Source organism: Peromyscus maniculatus, chromosome X (assembly GCF_049852395.1).
Source record: "Peromyscus maniculatus bairdii isolate BWxNUB_F1_BW_parent chromosome X, HU_Pman_BW_mat_3.1, whole genome shotgun sequence".
Classification (NCBI taxonomy): Eukaryota; Metazoa; Chordata; class Mammalia; order Rodentia; family Cricetidae; genus Peromyscus; species Peromyscus maniculatus.
Genome location: NC_134875.1, coordinates 47,058,592 through 47,075,862, shown reverse-complemented (window position 1 = coordinate 47,075,862; position 17,271 = coordinate 47,058,592). Strand labels below are relative to the sequence as shown.

Below are 17,271 nucleotides of genomic sequence, written 5' to 3'. Positions count from 1 at the left end.
GGCACTGAATCCTGGAACCTGTTCCAAGTTAAATAGATCTTTAATGATCCTGTAGACAGGAGCAGGGATTTATAAGTAGGTCATACATTTTTTTGTCTTACTATACAGTGAGGTAGATAGCATGATTACTTCATTTTACAGGTAAAGAAAACGAGGCAGAGAAAGGATTTCAAAATCTGTTTATAATATTGGACTGTGACCTTTCCATTTCTAGCTCATCTAGAGATGGTTCATTCATCTGCCCTTTGCTGCCCTCTTTCCCAAGAAAGGGTAGAGGCTGCTTCTGCAGGCTTTCCTTTCTATTCAGTTGTCTATTCATATTGTCTTTCCTGCTGTCTCCACTGCCTTCTAGCATACAGGAAGCCAAAAAAGGATCATACACTTGAAATTTCTCCTTTTCCCCCTGTTAAAGAACAAAGAACTAACAAACCTCATCCATACTGTTGTGCTGATGAACGGCTCCTTGGTAATAAATATCATTGTATGTTTAAGGGAGTTCACCCTTTGAATAAGGACGGAGGCATAATGGAACAAAGCCAGAATGATGAGGAGTCAGACCCAATGTCAGGAGGAAGTGGGGAGAACAGAGCATTTTGAGTATGGGTATAGCTTGTATACTCTACAAATGGTGTGAGATTCTGTTTTCTGATGTCAGCCTGCAGCATGTGGCCCAGTCAGTAATACTGCCATTCTGGCTTATGGGCCTCAAGGAAACACACACTTCCACAAAGTCCCCACTCTGGGTATCAAATGAATGAAGGGCCATTTTTAAAAATGTTTGTGCATATATGTGTGAGGATACCCAAGAAGGCCAGAAGAGGGCACTAGATACTCTGGGACTGGAGTTACAGGCATTGAGCTGTCTTATGTGGGAGCCAGGAACCAAATTTGGAGTTTTTCTGAGAATACCAAATGCTCTTAAATGCTGAGCTGTCTCTCCAGAGGACCAATTTTTTTTTTCTTTTTTTTTTTTTTTTTTTTTTTTGAGAATCTAAGTGGTCAGAGCCCCAGGTGAGGAGTAGAAGCTTAGTTCCCATCCCAGGATTAGCATTTACTTTATTGGGAACTTGCCTTAACTTCTCTACCTTTAAAAAGAGGCAAAGCTTTCTCAAGAGAAAAATGAGTGCAAACATTGCATATTGTTCTTTACTTTTCACACACTGTATCTTTTTTTTTTTTATTAGTAATTCTGATTTCAACTAGGAGTGAGGTTCACGGAGGTTATACAACTTGTACAAGGCCTTACATTTGCAAGCAGATAAGCAGCAGAGCCAGGTTTCAAGCTGAATTTAATGGAAGTCTTGCTTTAAGGTCTCTATATGTTAAATGGGGTGAGAATGACAGTTAATGAATATTTACCATGATTGAGGCTGAGTTCTAGGCAGTATTATTTAAACCTCCCAACAACTATCCAAGGGCATTGCTGTTAACGAATTATAGGAGTTGAGGCTTAGAGTGATTCAATGTCTTCATTAAAGCCATACCCCTAGTAAGTAGCAGATCTAGGGATTAAACATAGAACTCTTGAATGCTAGATATGGTGCTCATGATGTTGGACTAGTGTACTTACAATAATATGTGGGAATGGGCTTTGGCGTGTGAAGCATTATGTGAATACAAACTGACCTTCTCCATAATTTTATTATATTTTTTGCTTGTACCTGGAACACTCTAGGTAGAATACATGCTTGTCTTCTCTATAAGCTGGAAGGTCAGGGAACGATGAGGAAATACTGCAGGAGACCGATAGTACCCAGCTGGAGGCTCAGAGACTCTGGATGAGTCCTGTGTGGAGTATTCACTCACTGTCTTGGTTAAGTATCCACTGGGCTGCAAGTCCAGTCTCCAAGAGCCTCAGTAGGCACCTTTGGCATAATATTTGCTCCAATTTTTCTTTGTCATCTTAACTCTCAGTGGAAGCATTGACTCTCTGAATCTGTGGGCATCTCTGAAAATATCTACTTCCCCCTTCTCTACTCTGACTTTAGATTGCTCAAACAAGAGTCGGACTGCTAGCCCTCTGATTTTACCCCTGCAGTCTCAAAGGAGAAAACCTAATATACCAGCTGTTGTTGCATTTTATTTGGATCGGTGCCGAACATCATAAAATTCTAGTCCTGCATCTTACAAATTAAAAGGGATTTTATTGTTTGGCTCATGGCATTCTGAAAGGTACTCAAACAGTCTCTAGTACTGGTCTCCATCCTTCAGAAGTCTTAGTCTTTCTCCATCACAGTCACAATTTATGTTTTCCCTTGGAGTTTTGGAATGCACTCTCTGTCTTTGTTATGCTGCAGGGAGATTTCAGGGGGAAAATGGAGACATGTCTGGGAAGGTAGTGCCAGTATGAAAAGCATAGAGCACACGAGGCAGGGTAAAGATTAGCTAGTTACAGAGCCTGCCGACACGGCCACAGGCCCAGAGTCAGTGGGTCCCAGGACAGGTTGATCAGGAATCTTATGGTTGCAGTAGTGGCACTGCTTTTGCTATGGTTTTCAGCACAACTACCAAGTCCTGATTCCACTCACTACCCCATTTCATGGACTTTCTTCTCCTTTGAGATTTCCTAATACGTAGAGAGAAAGTTGTGTGGCTTCTTATTTTTCAAGCTCCGCAAGCCCACCAGGACCTCCTACATACTCTTCTGTTTTGAATCTCCTGGATCAACTTCCTTGTGAAAGTCCCATGACCCATAATTAGTGTGCCATCAAATCCTCATACTCCTGCCTCACAGCAGAAAAGCTTATTCATGAACTCACAGAGGAAATAGACCTTGATATCTAGACTACATCCACCTTATCAAATCTTTTTTCTTCCTTTCTTCACCCCCCTTCCTTTTTTTTCCAGGACAGGGTTTCTCTGTGCAGTCCTGGCTGTCCTGGAACTCACTTTGTAGATCAGGCTGGCCTCAAACTCACAGAGATCCTCCTGTCTGTGCCTCCCAAGTGCTGGCATTAAAGGTGTGCCTGGCCATCAAATGTTATAGTTGTATGTAACGCTTTTATTTCTAAGGCTGACCCTGCCAGCCTGCTCATGATCTTCTTCATCCTACCCCCTCAGCCCTATTGTTCCACTTCCTGTCCTTCCATGTGCTCAGTCTTTACTCATTTATACCATTTTCTCAGCCCTTGAATGTGTTTGAGTCTTGTTATTAAAAATAAAATTTCTCCTTTTCTTGGTTTATCTGCCCTCCTCGACTCCACTGTGAAAAATATTTAACATAGTTCCATTTTGGTAGTATTCATTTCCAATTCCCCTTGCCAACCATAGAAATTTGGCCTTCTATCCCCATCATCCATTTTACAACATCAGAGCATTAATAACAGTTACCATTTATTAAGTTCATCCTATGTACAAGGTACTATGCTATGCACTAATTTGATATTTATAATGATCCTTTAAAATCAAGTCCTATTTTAATCTCCATGATACAGATGGTGGTCACTAGAGCATTTAAGTGACTTACTCAAAGTCTAATAAATGTGTGAATAGGAGAATTAGGACTTTAACTGAGGTGCCCTTGTCTGAAAATCCATAGTCTAAGCCAGTAACTGGAAAACTTGTACTATAAGAGGCTAGATGAGGAAAATTTTGGACTTAGCATACCATATGCTCTCTGTTGCTCAGTTCTGCCACTGTAGTAGAAAAACCGCCACAGTCAATACATAAATAAATGAGAGGGATTCTGTTCCAATAAAACTTTATTTATGGACACGGAATTTTAAGTTTCACATGATTTTCATATAATGAAATACATTCTTTTGAATTTTTCAGGCGTTTGAAAATGTAAAGAACATGTTGAGTTGTACAAAAATAGGCAGCAGAGTCAGTTACACTCTTAGGTTGTGGTTTCCTTGCATCTGCTCGTTATTCAAGGCCTCTGCAATAGCCAATGGCCAAAGCTCTTGATGCTCATGATAAAATCTTTTCTTGGGGACATTCTTTCTACTCATAATTTTGATGCCACCACTTACTCCTAGTTTTCCTTCTACCTATATTGCTGTATCTCTTGGAGTGGCTCATTACTCCCATCTCCCTCTCAAACATTATGTGCAAGGACCAACAGTTGGCCTAGTTCTTTAAGCTTTTCTTTTCTTGTTGGGATAATGTAATTACATCACTTCGTCTTCCCTTTTCTCACTCCTAACTCTCCATATACCTCTCCTTGCTCTCTCTCAAATCCATGATCTCTTTTTCTTTAAATTAACTTTCATTACATACATACATGTATATACATATATTTTCCTAAATACAACCCATTATATATATATATATATATATATATATATATATATATATATATATTACTTGTATATATGTTTTCAGGGCTGACCATTTGGTATTGAGTCACCAATTGCTCTTTCTTGGGGAAGACAATTTCTCCCATTCTCAGCATACCTTAGTCACCTGTAGTTATTTGTGTAGGGCTGAGCTCTTGTGGTCTTTCTTCCGGCCACTTTGGCATGTCTATTGTTGTCCTTATTCAGCTCATGTTTGGACAGCCATATTGGTGAAACTTTATGGGTGTAGCTTCTGGCATTACTAGGAGACACCATCTCACAGCCATTGTCTGCTCTGGTATAGTGATTCTACTTGCATGACTAACACCCACCATTGATGTGACCAGGAGCACAGGTTTTTGAGCTGTACATACCTGGGTTAAATTATGACTTTATTTGTGTGATCTTGAGTACACAGCCTGTCTAGGTATCACTTTCATCCCTTTTGTTAAATGGGGATAAATATAGCAATGTATTCATAGGAATATTGTGATGTTTAAATGCCTTATTATTTTAAAACTCTCAGATCTGTATGTTTCATATAGTATATAGTTAATAAATACTTATTATTATAGTATTGTTATTAGATAATTGCTGCCTAATGCACATTTCCAGCTCATATTTTGCTCTGAGTTTTAGGGACATCTATCTAACTGCTTATTAATATGTGTAACATCTTATTTAATGCACCGTTGGCATCTCAACTTCAGTGTGACCCAAATCAAATTCATCAACCTTTCCTTACCCACATATATCCTCACCCTAACCTGTTCTTCTACTTCAATCATCATTCATGATTATTTTTAACAGCTTGCTGTTGTTTTCTCAGTCACTTAACTTAGAAGCCTGGGGGTCCAGTTTCATGTGAAAAAATTTGCATGAAACATTCAGCCTTAAGACATGATAATAATGAACATTTTAAATCTTTAGTTGGAACTCATGATTTGCATTGTGATTGATTTGAAAAAATACCTTTCCATTCTTTTTGCTTGTCTTTTTCTCCATCTTCATGTTATATCACCCTTTCTTTGAATTTTATGTACCTATTTCTGACTCCTCACACTTGATTAAAACAATTATTCTTATCTGAATAGTACTCCTAATATATCTCCAAATAGCATCCGTCATTCAAGTTCTAAAACATGCCTGAAGCCTTCCTGATTTCTCTAGTCAATAAAATAACATATATCTTTTTTTTTTTTTAAAAAAAAGATGTCTTTTTTATTTTACGTGTGTGAATTTTTGCCTGCATGTATATATGTGCACCACATGCAAGCAGTGACAAAGGAAGCCAGAAATGGTAGTCAGATCCTCTAGAACTGCAGTTATGAAAGGGTAGAATCTATTATGTGGGTACTAGGAATAGAACCCAGGTCCTCTGCAAGAGCTGCAAGTGCTCTTAAACACCAAGCCGTTTCTCTACCCCTATTCACAAGGAGAACTTACATTTAAAAATTGAATGTCATTATTGCCTACTTTACAATGCATCTGTCACAAATTTGTAAAGCACACATGGAATGCTCTTCTGCAGTGCCTTGTACATATCTCCTTTGGCTTTCAGCCACTCTTTTTCGGGCCCTTTCTCTAGTAAACACTGAAGTTAAGTTGTGTTTGATTCTTTCATTCTATTGAGTTTCTTTCTTGGATATTTTTAGTTTCATTTCCAAAGATGAAATTTTATATACTACTATATATGACTTCCCCAAATTTCTTCTCAATTCCTTAACCTTTCCCTCAAATTCCAATGCCATATCTCAAAAGTTTCTGTGGCCATTTTCAGTAGGATGTTGCCCCCTCTCCAAACTTAATGCTAAGCTGAAACCTTGGCTCTTTATCTTCTTGTTCCATCACATCTTCATGGTTCCTTGGACATAGTTTCTTTGTCACCTGGTGTTGTTCTGATGAAGGTGGTCATGTGGTTCTTAGGCCTGTGGAACTGGTTTGCAGGAAGAAAGTAGACAAAATTGGAACTTCGGGCTGAAAAAGTTCCTGCTATATAAGCTGAGCATCATCAGACAGTTCTGGTGGGAGTTTGTCATAGCAGAATGGTGAACTATATACTGAAAGTGGAAGCCTGTCTCAGGAAGTTTCTGGAGAATGAACTCAATGAGGAGGTGGGCTAGAAGCCATTCATGAGGCTGAATAAAATGTAATGATCTCAAATTTTGGTGGAGGACGTTTCAAGATAGCTCTTATTTAGAACCGTAGTGAAAGAGAACAAAAAGATATGAAAGACACGAAGCTTGTTGATAAATTTGAGAGCAAGTTTAAAATAGTAGACAAGTAGAATAATGGTGATAAAGCAAAACATCTGCAATTATTAAAGGGAAACTGCACTTTCTTCACTGGGACAACAGAAACTGTCCTGAAGGTAAGAAGACTTCACCCATCAAAGGCTCCAATTTGTGCAAATGGGTATTTATTTAAAAGGATGAACACCTGAATAAAGGATGCCTTTGAAGTGATGCCCTGCTCCAAAACAACTGCCTGGGCAAATAGAAGCCACTGCAAGTCTAGTCCTCAGCCTATATCTCAAGCTACCAGCAGAATTTGGCAGTGCTGTCCACATAAAAGACACAATATTGGGGGGATCATGGGATCTTAGTCCAATGTTTTAGCTGCCAAACCAAGGCAATGTGTAGTAGGATCAGGGTCACTACAAGAAAGACCGGAGAGGCTATTTTGGGATGCTGTGAAAGTGAAGTCTAAGTTCTAGCAGACAAACCAGGACATTGAAGATGCCAGAACCAAGGGACATTTGTTTAAAAACAAATCTGCAGGCATGAACTGGAATAAACCCAAGAGAGAGACTATATGTACTGCAGCTGATGGAACTAGAGGGATGGGGCTACACAACGGCTTGGGAGCCCATAAAAGTCTATCATAAAACCCAGATGATAGACATAGAGCTGCAGGATTTGGTGTTGGCCCTGCTGGGTTTCAGGCTTGCCTTGGTTTGATATTTTCTTTCTATGCCCCCATTCCTTTGTTTTATAATATGAACATTTACTCTGTGAAATTGTTTATTGGAAGTATGTAACATTTTTATTTTGTTGGTGCTTTTATTTAAGACATTACCTTGAGTCCCAAAAGAGACATTGGACTTTTGAACAGTGTTTGGACTGTTAAGGATTTTGGGGGTCATTTAAAATCGAATTGAACACATTTTGCATGAAGACACAGCCATAAGTCTATGGAAATAAGGGGTGGAATATTATGTCTTAAAATGATATGTATGTTTGGGTATCAAGTTGACAAGGAGGTGAACTTATGATAGTTAACACTGACTATCAACTCGACAGCATCTAAAATCATCTTTGAGGGAATATCCTCTCTCTAAGCCTGCTTGTGAGGGATTATCTAGATTAGATTAATTGAAGCTAGAAAACCCATGCTGAAGGAAGTTGGCTCGGCACAAGCGTTCCTCACTCTCTGCTACCTGACTGTGTGGATTCATGTGACCAGCATCCTCAAGCTTTTGACACCATGACTCCTTTGCTAAGATGGACTGTCCTCTTGAACTTTGAGCCAAAAATAAACTCCATATTTCTTAAGTTGTTTAAATCTGAGTAATTTATCACAGAAATGAGGAAAATGTAATACATGGAAACTAAAAATTACAGAAATATTTGACTAAGTTTATCTTATACATACAATCATTTATTACAATATATCTACTCTTTATAGTATCTTTCATTTCTATATACCAACAATATCAATTTTAACAAATAAAATTGGTAGGTAATGGGCTGAATACCTTGTACATATAAACTCATGCCAACTTATAGCATTCTAGTATTATCTTTTCATAGATAATAAGGCAACAGAGCCAGAATCAACCTGATAGGTTCGTTTCCTGATTCCCCACTTAATTACTGTGCTAACATTTGTGTCTAGAATGCTGTAATTTCTTCCTAGTTGGTATGCTTGCTTTTTGTTCAATATTTCTGGAATACTGTTTCAGAATATTCTTTCCTGAGCGTTGTTATCATTAGTTCACCTCCCATCTCCAAATAATTTTGTACCTCCCGTCCATCCACTAAATTATATCCTACCTCAGCTTTATACATAAATCCCTCCACAATTTTACCACAGCAAATGTTATAACTGTATCTTCTGGAAGTATAACTGCGTTAATTTCCACAAAGAGCTTAAAATGCAATGCCATACATAAGCATATTAGTATTTCATTTCATGTTTTCTCCTGTCATCGGGCTCACTTTTGACCATTTGGTAGGCTTCTAGAGAAAAAAAGATGAGCGAGCATGCTTGTTTTTCACAGGGTACCCTTTTAGGCACCAGTCTACACTGAGTGTAAAACTTGTCCTTTGGTTAAAAATAGGGTATCAATAACCCCTTGGAAGACTAAAATTTTAATTACTTTTAGCCACTGTCCTCTCTTTCTGCTAGTCAGTCTTTCCACTTTTCTCTTCCCTGACACAATTGCAGTACAATGAGTGTGGGAAAGCCTCTCTTCGGCACACCAAAATCTCAGGATAATTTTCTTGACCACGTTGCCAGTCCTTTTCTTTTCCCACGATATTATTTTATTTTCTTGTTGTCAATCTTTTGTCATCGCTTGGTGTTGAACATCAGACTAAAAGTTTCTAATTCTGGAAAAGTTTCTGAAGACGACCACTGAAGCTGACAGCAGAGTCCAAAGCTCTTGAGTTTAAATATTTCATGTAAGCTGCAGACTTTCAGCCCACATTCAGCACTAGCTAGGGTCCCCTGAGCACTGTATCCATGAGATGCCAATGAAAGTGACAACTTGGAAGTACAGGTCCAAATTATGATGTGGAACAAATCTCAAGATGTCAATGCATCACAGAAAGAAACAAGGCCAGTTTCTGTTGGGCTTCTTAGTTTTTCTTTGGATATTTGCTGCTTTCTGAACATTTCCCCAACAGCGAGAATAGGAACTACTATATTAAGGGACAGTATGGAATCCTCGTCTACTTAGAAGACTATGTTCAGAAAGGTCAAGTTTTCAAGATGAAGGAAAGGGATTCATTTATTTATGAGGATTTAGAATATTTATAACATCTGCCTAATGGTTTCAAGCATTTTAAACAATATTGATCAAGTTTTCTGCCAGTAACCAACAGTATACAAAAAAAGGTCTTACACTGGGCCCAGTATTTCTACAAATGTGGTCATGCATGTACACAAACACACACACACACACATACACACACACACACACACACACACATTTCATTCATATATGTATGTTACTGAAAAAGAAAAGGTTTCACATGGTAGTATTTACTCTTACCATTTGGTGTTCACATTATTATCTTTTGTTTTGTTTTACTTAAAACACTTGTTATTGACTACTAAACAGAACATTAACAAATCATTGCCAATAGCTTGAAAAACACTAGTTTAAAGGACAGAAACAAACAGAAAAAAACATAATAGAAAGTTGCTTTGTGTTAGTAGAGGATACATATACATCGCCTTCTACTAACATTGGGAGGAAAGGGTTCTGAAGTTACAGTTAAAAACAAATATTCACAGTAAGACTAAAAATGCAATTACCTCTGGTGCATTGATTTTGTTATCAGATATTTAAGCCAAACTTGTTGGCTTTGCTTTTGGTACTGTTTCCCTATAAGATACTACCTAGCTATGTGATAGGCTGTTCCGATGCTGACAATTATGTAAGTGTTGTATGTTCTCCTACAAGATAAGAGAGAGCTATGTCATGTTTTTAAAGACAATTTACAAATTAAGTATTGGACTTCATTGTATCATGGCCACCTCATTACTTTATATAGTAACAAAACTATATGTAATGACCTTTTCAGAGTTCTTCCTCTACTGTGCATTGTGGACCTTCTGCTCATCCTCTCTTCCTGTTCTCCTTCCTGATCTCATTGTCTGCAACCTCATCCTTACCTTTCTTCTATTCTTCCTTCTTCTCCCATTTTTCCCCTACCTTAATTTGTGATTTCTGAAATTATGAGACTTTGAAATGATGTACATAAAAATTGACAAAAAACAACAAAATCGAGACATTATGATTATACGATACTCAGTCTATTCAGGTGATTATCGTGGATCTAAAGGGGATATAACAAATTTTAGAAACTTAGTGAAATCACCGGTTGGTTGGATAACTGATTGACCTAATTCTTTGTCACTTAACATTGATGATAGTTCTTCTGAAGTTGCAGCCTTGTGGTGATGCAACAAAAGGATAAAATGGACTGGAGCTTCAGTTTGTTATGGCATAAAATCTTTCTATTCATAGTTGCTCATATTTTCATTCAGAAGTTTTACATGAAAACAAATAAAAAAGGATAGGCGTGATGGCAGCTACACTGAAGGAAAATAGAGTGGGAATATAATTTTTATTGAATACTCTTTTATATATTTTGATTTTTGAACCACAGGCATAAATTACCTATTCAAAAATTTTAATCAGAAAAATAAAAAGCTGGAGATGTGGTTCCATGTGGAGCCTTTGCCTAGCATACATAAAACCCCAGGGTTCATCCCTAGCACAGTGGAGCAGAAAGAAGAGAAAACAGGAAACCAAATATAGTAGCCCCCGCCCCCCATGGTTACTGTTCATTGTCAACTTGACTGAGTTTAGAATTACATGCAAGACACACTTCTAGGCATGGATTGAAGGGCACTTCTAGAGGTTTAATCATGGAGGGAAAAACTACCCTAAGTGAAGGTGCAGTGTTCCAGGTGTTGGGGGCACTGACCGAATAAGAAAAGAAAAAGAAGAAAGCCTGATGTTTTCTAACATCTATGTCTTTCTCTTTCCAGGCTACCAACAACAGCTGCCACATGCTCTTGTTTCTACATAGCCACAGTGCCTTCCTCACCATAACATATCTCAACTCATGAGCCCAGATAAATGTCTTTTTCCTTCAGCTGTGTCCTGTTAGGGAGCTAGCCACAGTGTTGCAGAAACTAATCAACCCCTATTCCCCAATGGAGCGATATATTCTAAGACATTTAGGACCTGAAAATGTAAGCAGAACTAAACTATATTTATACATGCACATTTATGATAAAATTAAATTTATGATGTAGAGGTTGCTGGAGAGTTGGCTCAGTGGTTAAGATCACTTGTTGCTCTTGCAGAGAGGACCCAGGTTCAATTCCTTTTCCAGAACCCAATGGTGGCTCACAACCATCTGTAACTCTAGTATCAGGGAATCTGATGCTCTCTTCTGACTTATTCTGGCACCAGAAACACCTGCAGTGCATATACATAAATGTAGGCTAAATTATTCATGTACATACAATAATAAAACAAACGGATCTTTAACATTTTTAAAGGAGTAAACTCATCCTTTTTGCTTTCTTAAAAACACAATTTAAGCAATTGAGAGACTGATATTAACAGTGAATAATAAAATAGAATAATTATAATGTCTATAATATTCTATAATGTCCTATAATGGAAATTATGTGTATATTGTCTCTCTCTTTCTCAAAATATTTTGTTGTAGTGTATTCATCTTTCTTCTTGTGATGCTGTGAGATAATAAAATGTCTATATGGTAATACAGAATGTGGTGACTGTCATAGGGATTGTGAGGTAATGTCAGGCTAATATGCAAATGTTGCTTATACACAAGCACTCTGATAAATCTGGTAATGTGATGGGCACCAAGTGACTAATGAATGGATAGTGTATGTAGTATTAATTTGTTAGACAGAAGGATGATTCAGATCCTGGTCAGAATGGAACAGGACAGCACAGAATTTCATTATACAACTCAGAATGGTACATCATTGAGATTTTATGAATTATTTACTTTTGGAATTTTCCAGCTAATTTTTTTAGACTGAAGTTGGTCATTGGTAACTGAAACTATGGAAAGTTAAAGTATAATTAAAGCATGACCCCAAATAACAACAGAGCAAACAATCATAACAATCAAAGAGCATTTTGATAACCAAGAGGCAGTATAATGTAGGCCAAAGGGCAAAATTTAGTATTTAAAGGAAGAGAGGTCTGTATTTCTAAGTCTACCTGTAAAATTTAAGAGCCATGTAATATGCTATGTAACATTTGGTTCCTCCTTCTTCATCTCTTAAATGGGAGTAATGCTTACCAAATAAATTATGCTCACAATCACTTATTATCATGTATTATACTACTTAGCACATACACGATTGTGCTAGAGAGGATGTGGTCTCCCAATTCAGCAACTCTTACCCTCAGAACCTGTAAGTGTGTTATGTTACATGGTAAGGAGATGTCAGACAGCATTAAATTACTAAGTAGTTGACTTTAAAATATGGAGGTTATCCTGAATTTTCTGCATAGATACGATGTAACTCCTAACTCAACTCAAGGTAGATTGGAGAAACTGTAATGCATTATACATATTAAAATAGTTAGAAAAGATTAACTTGAGTGTACTCACTACACAAATGTGATAGATATAGTAATCACCTTCAGTTGATCGATTCCCAATGTATGCAAAAAAAAAAACCACATCACATTTTACCTCCTATATTTAGATAAATGTCCTTTGTGAATCAACTTTAAAGTAAAACCGAAGAGGAAAGAGAAAAGTCAGGGAGAGATGTAAATGAAGAAGAGGGAGAGAGAACAAATGGGACGGCGTTCAACTTGCTCAGGCTGGGTTTAAAGGAGACTGAGGAACGTGAATGGGCTCTAACAGCTAGAAAGGACTTCCCCTGAATGCCATCAAAGCACTCTGGGTCTTAGTCCTACACTCATGGAAGTGAACTGTGCCAAGAAAACCTGGATAAGAAGGGAATTGATTTCCCCCTCGAACTTCTGGAAGAGAATATTGTCCTGCTGACCCCTTGATTTTAGTCCAGTGAGCTTCATAGCAGATTTCTGCTATACTGAATTATAAAATGACATGAACAATAATAAATCTGACCTGTTTTAAATTAATAATGAGTACTAGATTAGTAAGTGTATGCTAAATTGTCGTAGCAGAAATAGAAAGCCAATACAAAGGTGTTCAATAATTGATAAAATGTGTATTGTTTATTATTGTGGCCATAGAAATCTTAGAAATTAGCTGTCTGTATGGTCTAAGATGACTAATGTCATAAGGATCTGATCTACTTGAAAAGTCAAAGCATGTTGGGCAACCTCAGTTCCAACAGCAGTTGGATATCTTACACATCAAAAGACTGATACTCAGAGATTGTGGTATGCCTCTGTGTCTAAAATTAGGCTATCCAGATTACATATGCCAATTAAGTCTTTAGAGATTCAAGTGCACAGTGACTTTACTGGAGTTTACATATATTATACAATCATATTTTACAGGTGAGCAAAATGACGGTGTAGGTGTTACTACCAGTAGGGATGAAATGGAAGTCACTATAAAATAGTGACAGGTATAGTACACACTTAAGTCATTAAACTATAAAAATGGACATATTACACCATTCCTTTGAGCTTCAGCTACTGTTTCATCTATAAAATAAGAATGAAGATGTAGTTATTTCATAATGTTTTTGAGAAAATTTAAATGAGATACTGCATGGGAAATGGTAAGTAACTAAGTACTGTGTAGGTATTAATTCTTGCTGTTGAGATCACCTTTATAAAATATATTGATAAAGCAATGCATTTTTCATTTTCATTTTATGTCAAATGTTTGCTCTTTGAAGAAATCATTATCGAAGCCTAGATAGAGATTTATATATGATGTGTTTGCCCCATTGAGGGGGTTTACAGGGTCATTGGTTCAGATTAAAAATGTATATTTATTTCATCTACATCATTTATTTTATGCAAATCATCTTCCACTTATCCAATGAAGTGTTATAATTCTCTCATTTTGCAAATTATTTGGCTACAAGCCTCTTAATGCTATGTCAGCCTTGATCTCCTGAATAATAGTTGTGGGTATTTGCCATATTTTCTTCACTAGCAAGACAAGACTGACTCTCTCTCTGTCTCTCTCTATCTCTGTCTCTCTGTCTCTGTCTGTCTGTCTGTCTGTCTCTGTCTCTGTCTCTGTCTCTCTCTCTCTCTCTCTCTCTCTCTCTCTCTCTCTGTGTGTGTGTGTGTGTGTGTGTGTGTGTGTGTGTGTGTGTGTGTGTGTGTGATTTAGATTTGTTTACTTTTTGTATTGGGAGGTCCATAACCTACTGCATGGGTGTGGAGGTCAGAGAAGAACTACTATGTGTCCCTGGAATTGAACTTGAGTTGTCAGGCTTGTTGACAAGTACCTTTAACAGCTGAAACATCTTAACAGTCCCTGTGTGTGTTTAGAAGAGAGGTGATAAGTGAGAAATTAAGTTGCAGCTATATGTTACAGAAAGAATGCCTGGGATTCCTGTACTAATGAGGTTGAGGAAGGAGGATTGAGAGTTCAAGGTCACACTAGGCTGACCTTGAGACTTTTTCTCAAACCAAACAAACCAGACAATATATAATATAAAACATATAACTGTAATTTATGGGAAGGAAGTAGAATATAATGATAGTAAATTTGGTTTTAGAACCCAGTCAATTGCTTGGAAGGATCTCCAGAGATCTTTATTGAAGTTATTCAGTCTAAGAAGATAGTCCTGAGTTCTTGTTTTGGGATCTAAATGAGCTATTTCTACTTTCTGAGTACCACTTTCTCTGTAAGAAAAATGAGGGATTTGCACCTGTCTCTGTCTCATCATCATTTTAATCTTGTTTTTGCTAAGTAGCATGGCTGGGGGGTAATTTCACTGGTTGCCAGAATCCAAGGGACAATTCTGCAATAAGGGAAGACAGACCAAACCCGAGGCACTTCTAAAAGCCCCTTGACCCAGTGAACTGTAATTTTTTCTGAGCCCACCAGCTTTTATCCTTTAAACAATCTGTTCTCACTCAGTTGAGGATGATGTCAAACGTGTGTTTGTTTATGAGACCACAGCTGAATCATCCAGGAATCATTCCTTCCTGGCCGAATGGGTCTGCTAGTCTCATTGGACAAAGAGCTTTAGGGGCCTGTCAACAGAGGAAAGAGATGTGACTTTTAGAGAAGACCGTATGAAGGATCATCAGCACCTACTCTCTAGAAATGAGGGCTACTTCACTTTAGTCCTCCTCCAGGGTTGATTAGCCTCTGCCCAAACTGGCATAATTTCTGAATCTAGGCTGCAAAAATTGTCATACCTGTCCCTAGAATCATGGAAAATGACCGGGCAGGATTAAGTTGGTGGCATCTTGGGGCACAGGGCACTTCTTGAAGTATGATGAGGGTCCCCATTTCCCACAAGCTAGAAGGAGGCATCTGAACAGCTTTGTGTTTTCAGCTACAAACAGAAGTCTCTGCAGAAGTAAATCAGTCAGAAATTGTCTGTTTCCTTCTCTTCAGCAATGGAGCCAGGCGAAAAGCAAATTAGAAGATTTGGAACCAGGCAGGCCGGAAGTAGCATGACATGTTTGAAATATTCATTTGTTAATTAAACACCGGAGTAGCTAGTAGATTGGAGTTTAGTATGCTAAGGAGTGAAATGAGATGACAACGCTGGGAATGTTCTCCAAGGTCCCCAATCCCTTGGTTCTAAGGAATTTTGTTGCTGTTTACTCAGTGTTTGCAAGTCGAATTGCAGGCAGTTTTATAGTACTTCACATCTGAGGTGATTTTCTGAACTAATTCCATTTCAAGCCAAAGCAAACACCTGGATACTTTTCTTTCCATGTGTTTCCAAACGTCTTTGGCTCTCCTATTCCTCTCCTCTTTTCCCCATTCCGAGTCTCTGATTTCCTGGCCCTGCCTTCTGTGATTCTGTGTGCCACTCTCGTTTTAGTTGTTAGTTCTAGAATGAACAGAATCAGAATTACAGATCTGATATCTGGAAAGGATGGCTGATATCACCTGGTCCGTGTCGGTTCTTGAAGCTTATGCTAAAGCCAGGCTGAATCTGTATCAAGGAAGCTGGGTCTATATTGGTTCTGACTCCTTGCAGCTGCCTGCCTCCTTGTCCCTTGAGTAATCACAGGTCAGGACCATTTCAGCAGTCGTATACTGACATAAGCAAGAATAGAGCAAATACCCAACACCTTAGGCTCCATTCCTGTTGATACTTTGAGTTGTTCTCTAATCATGAAGCTGTTGGCTCTTTTCTACCCCTCTGCAATCTTGTCCTTGCTGTTCTAACCCATCCAGGAGGAGATTTGCATTAAATGGAAAATATAACAGCATGGGCACCTTTTCAGGTTGTACCTGAGTAATCCTCATTCTGTGTCTCTCGGCAGTATGCATTAGAACAAATTATCTGATGCAACATAAACAGTTCCACTTAATGCAGAATCTGTTTCCCTTGTTTGCCGAGTTGAAAGGAGGTAGTTCATTATATTTCAGTAGCATCTAATAAATAGAAAGTTCAATTAAAGAGCCTGGATGCTTTTGAAAACACACTTTCAGCACCCTCCCTTCTACAGAAACAGGGCCCAGACTGTATGGGGTTGATTGGAGTCCTTGAAAAACTATATGTACCCACAAAAGAACCAAATAACTGCATCTGTATACACATATAGAACCCCATACATATAGTTTATGGATGTAGATACACAGTTTATGAAAACATCACCACCCTGGAACTAAAACATGGACTTCAAGTGCCATTCAGTTCTTTGTTCAACCTCTCAGACTTTTATTGTTCCCCCTTTCTCAGGCTAAACATTTGCTTTAAAACTAACTTGGCACTGTATGAATATACTATCATGCCTTTTAATTTAGTAGATTTTCGAGATTAGTGAAAGGCACTATTTGACATCATTTAAATCTCAGCTTTTAAGACTTGATGGGAAACGAGAAATGATACACATCATCTGTAGAATACCCCCAAATCCAAGAAACAGACAAACAAAAATAGGCGATTGGGAATACTGATACGTCAACATGTCATTCCAGCTAAAACCAAGAAGATAACTATATAGCAATAGACAAGTGGGTCTGGGTACCATGTGAGTATAGTAATTATTACTCATTTGAAGCCAGGGAAAACAAACACCATCTTTAAGTAGAGCACGACTGAT

At 37.9% G+C, this 17,271-nt stretch overlaps 1 protein-coding gene across 1 annotated transcript in view; it reads right to left on the bottom strand.

Moving 5' to 3' along the window:
• Trpc5 (transient receptor potential cation channel subfamily C member 5) overlaps positions 1 to 17,271 on the bottom strand; it is a 260,467-nt gene that overhangs the window by 241,374 nt on the left and 1,822 nt on the right. The gene's annotated exons all lie outside the window — the stretch shown is intronic.